The sequence below is a fragment of the Lichenostomus cassidix genome, chromosome W (genome assembly GCF_008360975.1).
Source record: "Lichenostomus cassidix isolate B80296 chromosome W, HeHo_3.0, whole genome shotgun sequence".
NCBI classification, from domain to species: Eukaryota; Metazoa; Chordata; class Aves; order Passeriformes; family Meliphagidae; genus Lichenostomus; species Lichenostomus cassidix.
This window is the reverse complement of record NC_139510.1, coordinates 3254427-3263425: the sequence shown is the minus strand read 5'-3', so window position 1 is coordinate 3263425 and position 8999 is coordinate 3254427. Positions and strand designations below refer to the sequence as shown.

Genomic DNA, 8999 nt, shown 5'->3' with positions numbered 1-8999 from the left:
CATACTTGGGGAGGTTTGGGCCACCAATACGCTATGCTTTTCGTGAAGTTAGTGGTTAATACCATTTTACAGGGGGTGCTTCCGGGGTTCTTTTCAAATTGATTTCTTTTTCTAGTTATACAGTATTGCCCCACTGCTTCATGGCTGAGGATCCACCCGTCAGGTCTGTTTTCACTAGATCTATGCGTTCTATTCCAAATTAATAATTACATTGGTTCTAATTTTTTACCTCTCTAGGGCCACTGTTCAGCCATTTGGGGCCCTCCACAAATTCAGCTGGAAGTAACCTTTAATTTTCTAGCTATGTTTTGCATAAGGCTTACGAATAGGTTTGTTCTCTGTTTCAAGTCTTTTCAAGTCTGAGTTTTCTAATGTGTCTCTTAATTCTGTATATAAATTTGACTCTGGTTTTGAGGGTCAAGGTTGGGCTTTTAAGTGAGTAATAACATTTTTAACTAAGTCCTCTTTATATTGGTCTTGAATGCCCCCTCCATCCGAATAACCCCACATTCCTGATCTGGTAAGACAAATGTATTCTTCTCCTCTGGGGCAGGGGAAGCTACTATAACCATAACTATTTCTCATTCAGGCATGGGTAGTTACAAATTGCTTATTTCATGCTACCCACAAATCATATCCCAAAAGGGAGCAGGGTTGAAGTTCCCTATGGTCATAGCATTTTGCATTCATACAGGTGTGAAAGGCCAGGACTTGTTCGTACCCTTTTCTGTACCCTCGGAAGACGGGTTGAAGGCATTTTGAATATGCAGGTGAGTATGGGGATCCCTGTACTCCTTGTCTGAAGAGACTTAGCATAACTACGAGTATGGTTACGCCCCACCACTCAGTATCCCTCTGTCTCCTCCGCTCCACTGGGTTGCTTCCAGCGGCGGGGTAATCCATCTTCTCAACAGCAAGGATAGTCTTCAGGGGCTCCGTACTGTAGATTGTATTTCATGCACCTTAGCTTGAAAGCATCCCAAGCCTTTGCTTTTACCGGGAGTTACAGGGTACCCGATTTCTCAACTTGCACTTTATTTTTATTATTTCAGCCTTTTTGTCCAATTTATCTTTTACTTTTTGGATAAATAGTTCCCACCTCTGTGGGGAATCTATTATCCCTAATTTTACTGCATCTTTTAAAATATTTTGAGCAATGTAATGTTTTTCTTTTATACATCTTCTACATAATCCTTTTGGTGGGTAGCCTCCTCTGCAATGGTAATACCACTTCTCTGTGTAGTAATGACAAATTATACAAATAAAGGTATGCATACTAAAGCAATAATAAAGGCAAGTGGCAATAACTATACAAACAAAGGAATAACAAGATATTATACAAACGAAGGAATAACAAGATATTATACAAACAAAGGAATAACAAGGGCATTCATCCTCTAAACAGGAGATCCCGGCGACTCGATGCCAATTCTCCTTCTGGAGTTGTAACTTCAGCTCTCTAGGAACGGAGGTAACCATCTAGTTTTTAGTTTGAATTGGTCTTTTTACTCGGAATACATGTGTCCATCTTTTTCTGCTGTTTGACTCGCTGTCTCTGCAGTTAAAGAACTAGAAAAAGTCTTTTACAACATGGGGTTAGAGATGTTTCTTTTCATGGATTTTTTTTTTTTGTTAACACTTTGTCACCTGGTTTTATTTTAGGTATTATAAATTCCAGAGGAATGCTTTAAGTTAGTAGCCCCTTTCTGATATTCAACAGAGCCAAAGGAAGGCACTTGACCCATAACCTTTTAGTAAGATGAGCCTTTAGGGTACTTTTCATTCTTTTTTCACTCTGCTTTAGTTTTGTGGATGCTATGGGGTGTGGTAGTCCCACCATGTCTCTAAGGCTTCAGCTAAATTCTTTATTATTCTGGATGTAAAATGAGTGCCCTGATCAAAGTTTATAGTATTTATTAAACCAAAGCGTGGAATGATATCTTTACGTTTTTAGTTGGTGTGATCAACTCTAAAATTTCTTTTTATCATTCCTGTTTGCTAATAACATGAAACCTCTAGATTTTAGTTTAAAAATTGCAAACTAATTAAAATTAGCCAATATAAACTAATACCAAAACCAACCAAAATTAACCAAAACAACTTAAAATCAATTAAAAGCAACAAAACCTCAATTGAAATAAACTTAAACTGAATAAAAATCAATGGCTTAAATATTTTGTATCAATTTCTGTAAATTGTAGTTTAAACTCTTAATACTTTTAGTCCTTTTCTCTTTAACAATTTAATAAATTAATTATACTTTTCAAATCTTTAATTTACTCATTGGTATCAAGTCGAGTCATCCACATATAGTATTCATTGTGTAATTCTAAATGGGATAAATTAATTTAACAATTTCTTTAAAGTTTGTCCAAAAACTAATCAAAATTCTGTTAAAATCAAATAACAAACTAATTTAAAATCAATTAAATTTAAACTGAAATAAATTTTAACCAGATACAATTTGAATCTAATACAATTCAATAATCAAAACTGGCGATTCCCTCATTCCTGGCCACCGCCCACCACTCTGAAAAAGCGGCCTCAGCCAAAGGAGAGCGGGCTGCAACTGCCCACTCTGGGAGCAGGGAGCTCGCCAACAGCCGCCCGCACGGGGGGGGGGGGGGGGGGTTCGGGGGAGAGACCTGCTCTCTCTCAGCACCTCCGCACGGCCTTTTGCTAACACCACAAAAACAAACTGACACACACACAAAAAAAAACCCCTAATTTGACACACACAAAAACAAATTTGACTTTCACCAGCACTCACACATAACTATTTTGCTGGCACACACACACAACTTTACTTCCTTTGCCTAAGGGCTTCATTTTTAATTTTATCAAGGGCTCATATCAGAGGTTCATATGATGGTCCTGTCCCTAATATACCTTTTGACATCTCTATTTTTCTTTGAGTGCCTTCTCATCACGTTTTCTTCTTAGACATTTTTGCTTCCGATGTCCCTTCTCTCTACAATAGTAGCATACAATTTCCTGACCTGGCTTCTTCTGCAATACCCTTTTCGTGGGTTCATCTCGTCTTTTCGGTTCTCCTTGCCTCCCTGGAATTTCCTCTCTTTTAGCCCCCTTTACTTCTACAACTAACTTCCCATCTTTAGACTTTTGCTCTTCCTCATCTCTCTGTGAACTTTCTGTGCTTTATCTAACCCCTCGTCTAGCCAGTCTCTCAACTTTCTTAGTTCCTTTCTGTCTTTCCAGGAGTTTGCTACAAACTGGGTTTCTTCAGAACACATTTGAAGACCTTCATCCTTTCCTTGATGTTCACTAAAAGGTTTATTGATATTTTGTTCTTGCTTATGTTGTGGATTTTGATTATTCTTTTTGGGCCTCTGATTTTGCCTTTCGTGATCGGCAGCCGGGTTCTGCTGAGGTTGCTGGTCCCAATTTCGCCTCTCAGCTGTTTTAATTATTATTATAACAGCTGTAAGCAATAATTTTAAAATGAATTGCATTTCATCTCTCGCATAGATGTTGGGGTCCAAAAGTTGATCTATTTCCTCTGAGACCCTTATGAGATCATTTAATAAATTTTCCATTTCCTTTTTAAATTGTCTAAAGTCCCTGGTGTTTAGGGGAACTGATACTCCCTCTTTGATTTCTTTTTTCCTAAACTCCAACCAAAACCAATCAAAGCCAAACTAACCAAAACCAATTGAAACTAACAAAAATCTAGTAAAATAACTAAAACTAACCAAATACAATTAAACAGAACTAGAGCAACTCAACCCAAAGGAAATCAATTAATATTATTTAAAATTAAACCAAATCAAATCTAAATCAAATAACTATATATAGTCAATTTAAATTGAACTATAATTAATAAAAATAGTTAAGACAAAACACACAAAATTTTAACATAACTGCAAACTCACTCTCTCACACAAAAAGAAAAATCAAACACTCACACAAACAGTTACTCTTCCGACATGCACACAACAGTGGAGCTTCACAAACACATGCACTGAGTAAACACAGACTTCCTCGAGCTCTGTAAACACAGACTTCCTAATTAAACTCTGGGTTTCCCAGGTGGCTGCCCTGGAAAGACCCCGGCTCCCTCACGTCAAATGCCTGGGGGTCCTGGAGAGGACGCAGTCAACTCTCCAGGCTCCAGACACCCAGAGATTTCTTTGAGAGTGACACAGCCGTTGCTCTTGGTAAGGAATACTTGCTTTCTTTCCCTTAGGATCCCCCTTTGGATCCTTCCTTCTCTTTTTCTGGAGAGAGCACAACTCTCTAGACCTCAGACACTCTTAAACGGTATCTTACCTCACTTTCCACATAGCTATTGGTAAGAAATACCAGAGCCCTAGGTCCAACCACTTGATTCCTAGGACTTTTCTGTGAATTCTTCCCTTTCCTAGATATCTCTGTGGATCCAGATCCCTCTAATCCCTACCTCACTTTACTGACCACTGTGGCTCTCACTGCCCCCCGCCGGTTACTTACAGCACCTTTTCTCTGACGGTCCATGCATGAATACTGGCGGGCCACCCACTCTGCACCAGAGGAGCCCGGGTACCCGTTCCTTCACGTTCTGAAGTTCTTCTTCGTTCTTCAGAGAATTAGCCAAATTTTGTAATCCTTTTGGGTCTCCGTGCACAAGAATTTCGTATAGCCAATTACTGCAGTTTTTTTAGGGAGCTCTTTTTCTTTGGTTATTGCCTCTACATTTCGTGTGTTACTGGATATCTACCAGGGCTCGTCCTCCCCGGGGCTACCCAAAAATGGGGTAAGGGCACCCTTTGCCCTGAGAAGTAAAAAGCCCCAAGGCTAAATTTCCTGCATCATGTAGGGGTCACCAAATTGTTATAAATGAAAACGAGTCAATCGAAAATTTAGTAGCAAAATTTTTATATAAAGCAGATTACAAAATAGCAATGATTATTAAAATTCAGAATTTAGAATATAAGGCTGGAGGCAATAAGCAAAGCAGCGCTGGATGTGCCTAGGAGTCTCTGCTCCACAGACAAAGCACACCTTCGGTTTAAAACTCCTCCTTTTTATACAGTTTTTAGTTTCGTTTCTCAGAAATTCCCACTCCTCTGAATTCCTGAGTTTTACGTCATGCTCTGTCTTCTGCGCTTGCGTTCGCTGTTGCTGGGGTCTGTTGCTGGGGGTCGTAAAGAGGATGGTCCTTTTGCGCTTGCGTCTTTGCTGTTACTAGGGGTTCTAAAAACTACAGAGCAAGCAAAAGCTAGGAAAAAGGGGGGTCAAACTCAGGTGGGCTAAAAGGCAGTTACAGCACAATTTCTATAACTCAACTACAGAAACTTCATTTTCTAAAAAGTATCAATACAGTCTGGTATCTTTCCATGCTCTATAAGGAAAATCCTATCTTTGAGTCTCGGTTTATTTCTTATAAGGACAACCTTACTCCTCATAGCAGTCTTTGTTGCTAATTGTTTCTAGGGCTAATTTGAGATGTTTTATTTCTTGACATGAATCATACCTGCATATATTACAGTAGTGATAAAGCGGCTTTGGTGGGTACCTGGCATCCAGCCAAGGTTAAACCACCACACAAATTTATACTTTTAATATTTTATGTAAAAATTTCAAATTCCTCTTTTGATTATATTTTATATACATATGTAGTGGGTTGACCCTGGCTGGATGGCAGACACCCACCAAAGCCGCTGTATCACTCCCCTTCTCAGCTGGACGGGGAGAGAAAATATAACAAAGATTCATGAGTCGAGATAAAGGCTGGGAGAGATCACTCACCAGTTACCATCATAGGCAAAACAGACTTGTATTGGGAAAATAACCTGAATTTATTGTGAATCAAAATCAGAGCAGGAAAATGAGAGGTAAAATAATCTTAAGAATACCTTCCCCACACTCCTCCCTCCTTCCTGGGAGGCACTTCTATACCCTCTTCATTTAATCTATTCCTTATGTCCTGTGCTGTTGTTCTTACTGCACTTTCTTTCTCACCTCCTAACAACACATTATAAACATACTGATAAATCTGTACTCCTTCCTGAATTTTTATTTGTTGAAGGAGTTCAGCTAAAGTATTGTGTGCTATCCTGGGTAAGTGCTTATACCCTTGGGGCAGGTGATTGAAGATGTATTGTGTTCCTTCCCAAGTAAATGCAAATTTGGGTTTATCTTCTGCCTGAAGTGGGACCATAAAAACCGTGTCTTTTATATCCAAAACTGCCATCCATTTATGTGCAGATGCCTGCAGTATAGTAGCGAGGTTTGCAATTTTTGGGACAGGTGCAGTGAGTGGTCCCATATCAGCTCTCACCTGCTTTTTTCACCGGCCAAAAAAGAGAATTGTAAGCAGAATGCGTCTGAAATATAATGCCCCTTTGTTCTAAATTTGTAATTACTTCATCTATCCTTTTTTTGGCTGCAGGAGGGTGTGGGAGGTTGGGGGATTTTCTCCATTCTGTTGCTAGGAAACCAACGACTAGATACTTAAGAGACAAAAGATGTAGCCAAGGTGTGGTGAGGGGAGCACATGGCCACTGGTAACTTCACTAGCTCGCTGGGCACCAGAGGGGGAACAGTAAAGCTGCTGTCTTCCTTTCGCCGCAACCGCAGAAAGCCCGGCTCTGCACTGCCTTCTCTTCCTTGCTGGGTGAGCCTTCGTTTGGGAAAAAGCATGGTATTCCAGCCCTCTTCCCCCTCCCGGAATGCACGTCTCCCCGGCTGCATTCACAGCTGCTGCGGAGGGGCCCGGCTGTCACTGCCCCGCGCCCCTGCCTGGTGGAACGCACTGCAGCTTCTGCCACAACTGCGGCTTCTGCCACAACTGCGGAGTTTCTGCCACCTTTCGCTTGCTAGCCCGGCCATCCCTGCTGCTCCAGTTTGCTGCTTTTGAGCTTCCTGCACCCCATCTTACTGTCCGGCCTGTCCGCCATTATCCACGTGAGACAAGGAGCCGACCTCAGCGCCCCCTGCAGCTGCGCGGGAGTCATCGCACCTGCCTTGCTCGGCTGGGAGCTCAACAGCGCCCCTGCTGACTGTGACTGTAAGTGCACCAAACGGGAAAGTGCCTGGCAGCCCAGAGAAAGCTGCCACCGAGTTTTCTGGTTTCATTTTTTGTTGCTACTGTTGTTGCTTGTCTGCCTCGTTATAGATACTAGTAAAGAGCTGTTTTTCCTTTTCCCATATTTTTGCCTGAAAGCCCTTGATTTCAAAGTTATAATAATTCAGAGGGTAAGGGGGTCACATTCTCTATTCTAAGGGAGGTTCCCACCTTCCTTAACAGACACCTGTCTTTCAAACAAAGACAGAGGGATAGGGTATTGTTTGATATTAGTTACAGCAGAAGCAGGTAAAACTGGAGCTGTTTTTAAAATATTGATTTTCCTATCTTTCCCAGAAAGATAACTGGGAGGGAGGTTTGTGGGTCCAAAGAACCAAACATCCCTGTTGGGTAATTGCCAAACTTTTCCTTTAAGGATGTCATATCCTAAAATGTTTTCTTCATGATCTGCAATTGCAAATGTATGTGAAGTCATTTGCTTTTCCCCAGGTAACCATAAATGGACTTTGGCAATGTAACAGATAATATTTTTTCCATTAAAACCAGTTAAACAATTTTTTTAAACTTACATTTTGGGTTTTGGCATCCTTGGGGGTGATTAAAGAGATTTGAGCTTCTGTGTCAATTTCAAAGGTTGCCTCTTCGCTCCTACAGCTAAACAGATATGGGGCTCCTGCTTATCAGAAAACCATTGATATTCAAGAATGCACCGGGTGAGAAGGCCCAAAGTTTGCCCAGCGCCTAGGAGTTTTTACCTGTTGTGTTGTAAATGGATTGGAAGCATTTTTTTCCCCCGTGGAGGGTTTAAATTTGCTGCTTTTCCCCTCCACTCTCAACTGCTTTGATTAATTCTTCCATTCCATTGTTAGGTTGTTTTCTTAAAGCAGCTCTAGCTATGCCCAAGGCCAGAGCAGTTCTCCATAGTCCATTCCTCTGCTCTCGGAGGAAACCAGGTGGATTAGGTTTTTCTTTTCTTTCAGGTGGGTCATGTTTAATTGTCCTCACCTATCTTTCAGGGGGTTTCCCCATTTCAGTAATTGCGCTTCTCTCATTATTTTCCCAGCCCATCTCTCTCGCATGGTTTGCTATATCATGCAGGCATTCTGCCCATGTAGGGATACGTCTCCTCAGACCTTGTAGATATTGTAAAGCTTCATTATGCATTACATCTCTTGATTTCATCTTGTCTCCCCACCAAATAATTTTTTTGCATAGTTAGAGCTACTCTCAACAGACGTCTTAACATACTAGGATCCACCTCCGTGGAGATTGGCATGTCTCCATCTGCATGCCTATGCATTGCCTACAAACAGGCAGTTTTTGTAACAGCAGCAGAGATGTCATTAACTGGCCACATGGGGATTGAGGCTGGTTCCCCTCTCTCCATAATATTTATTCCTCCTGCCCAATATGCAATTCTGCTGGTTGTTGAATGGGTGTCATGGGTTGACATTGGCCAAATGCCAGGCACCCACAAAAACTGCTTGCTCATTCCCCTCTGCAGCTGGACAGGGAAGAGAAAATATAACAAAGGGTTCATGGGCTGAAATAAGAACTGGGAGAGAGATCGCTCATCAAATACCATCATGAGCAAAACAGGCTCAACTTAGGGATATGAAGTGAATTTGTTACTAACAAAATCAGAGCAGGATAATGAGAAGTAAAATAAGCCCTTAAAAAGACCTTCCCCCCACCCCTCCCTCCTTCCTAGCTCTACCTCCTACCCCACAGCAGCACAGGGAGACAGGCAATGGGGGTTATAGTCAGTTCACCATGCGTTGTTTCTGCCGCTGCTTCCTCGTCAGGAAGAGGAATCCTTCCCCTACTCCATTGTGGGGTCCTTCCCACAGGAGACAATTCTCCCCGAACTTCTCCAATATGAGTCCATCCCCCAGGCAACATTTTGCCACAAACTGCTGTAGCATGGGTTGCTTTTTCATGGGGTGCAGTCCTTCAAAAACAGGCTGCTCCA

General features: G+C 41.5%; 1 long non-coding RNA gene across 1 annotated transcript; it reads left to right on the top strand.

The window, feature by feature from the left end:
* Positions 1-1253: 1253 nt before the first annotated feature.
* Positions 1254-2002, top strand: LOC146425324 (uncharacterized). The gene is made up of 3 exons (XR_014846471.1): positions 1254-1471; positions 1663-1754; positions 1955-2002. It is a non-coding gene; the product is annotated as an uncharacterized LOC146425324 (long non-coding RNA).
* The last annotated feature ends 6997 nt before the right edge of the window (positions 2003-8999 follow it).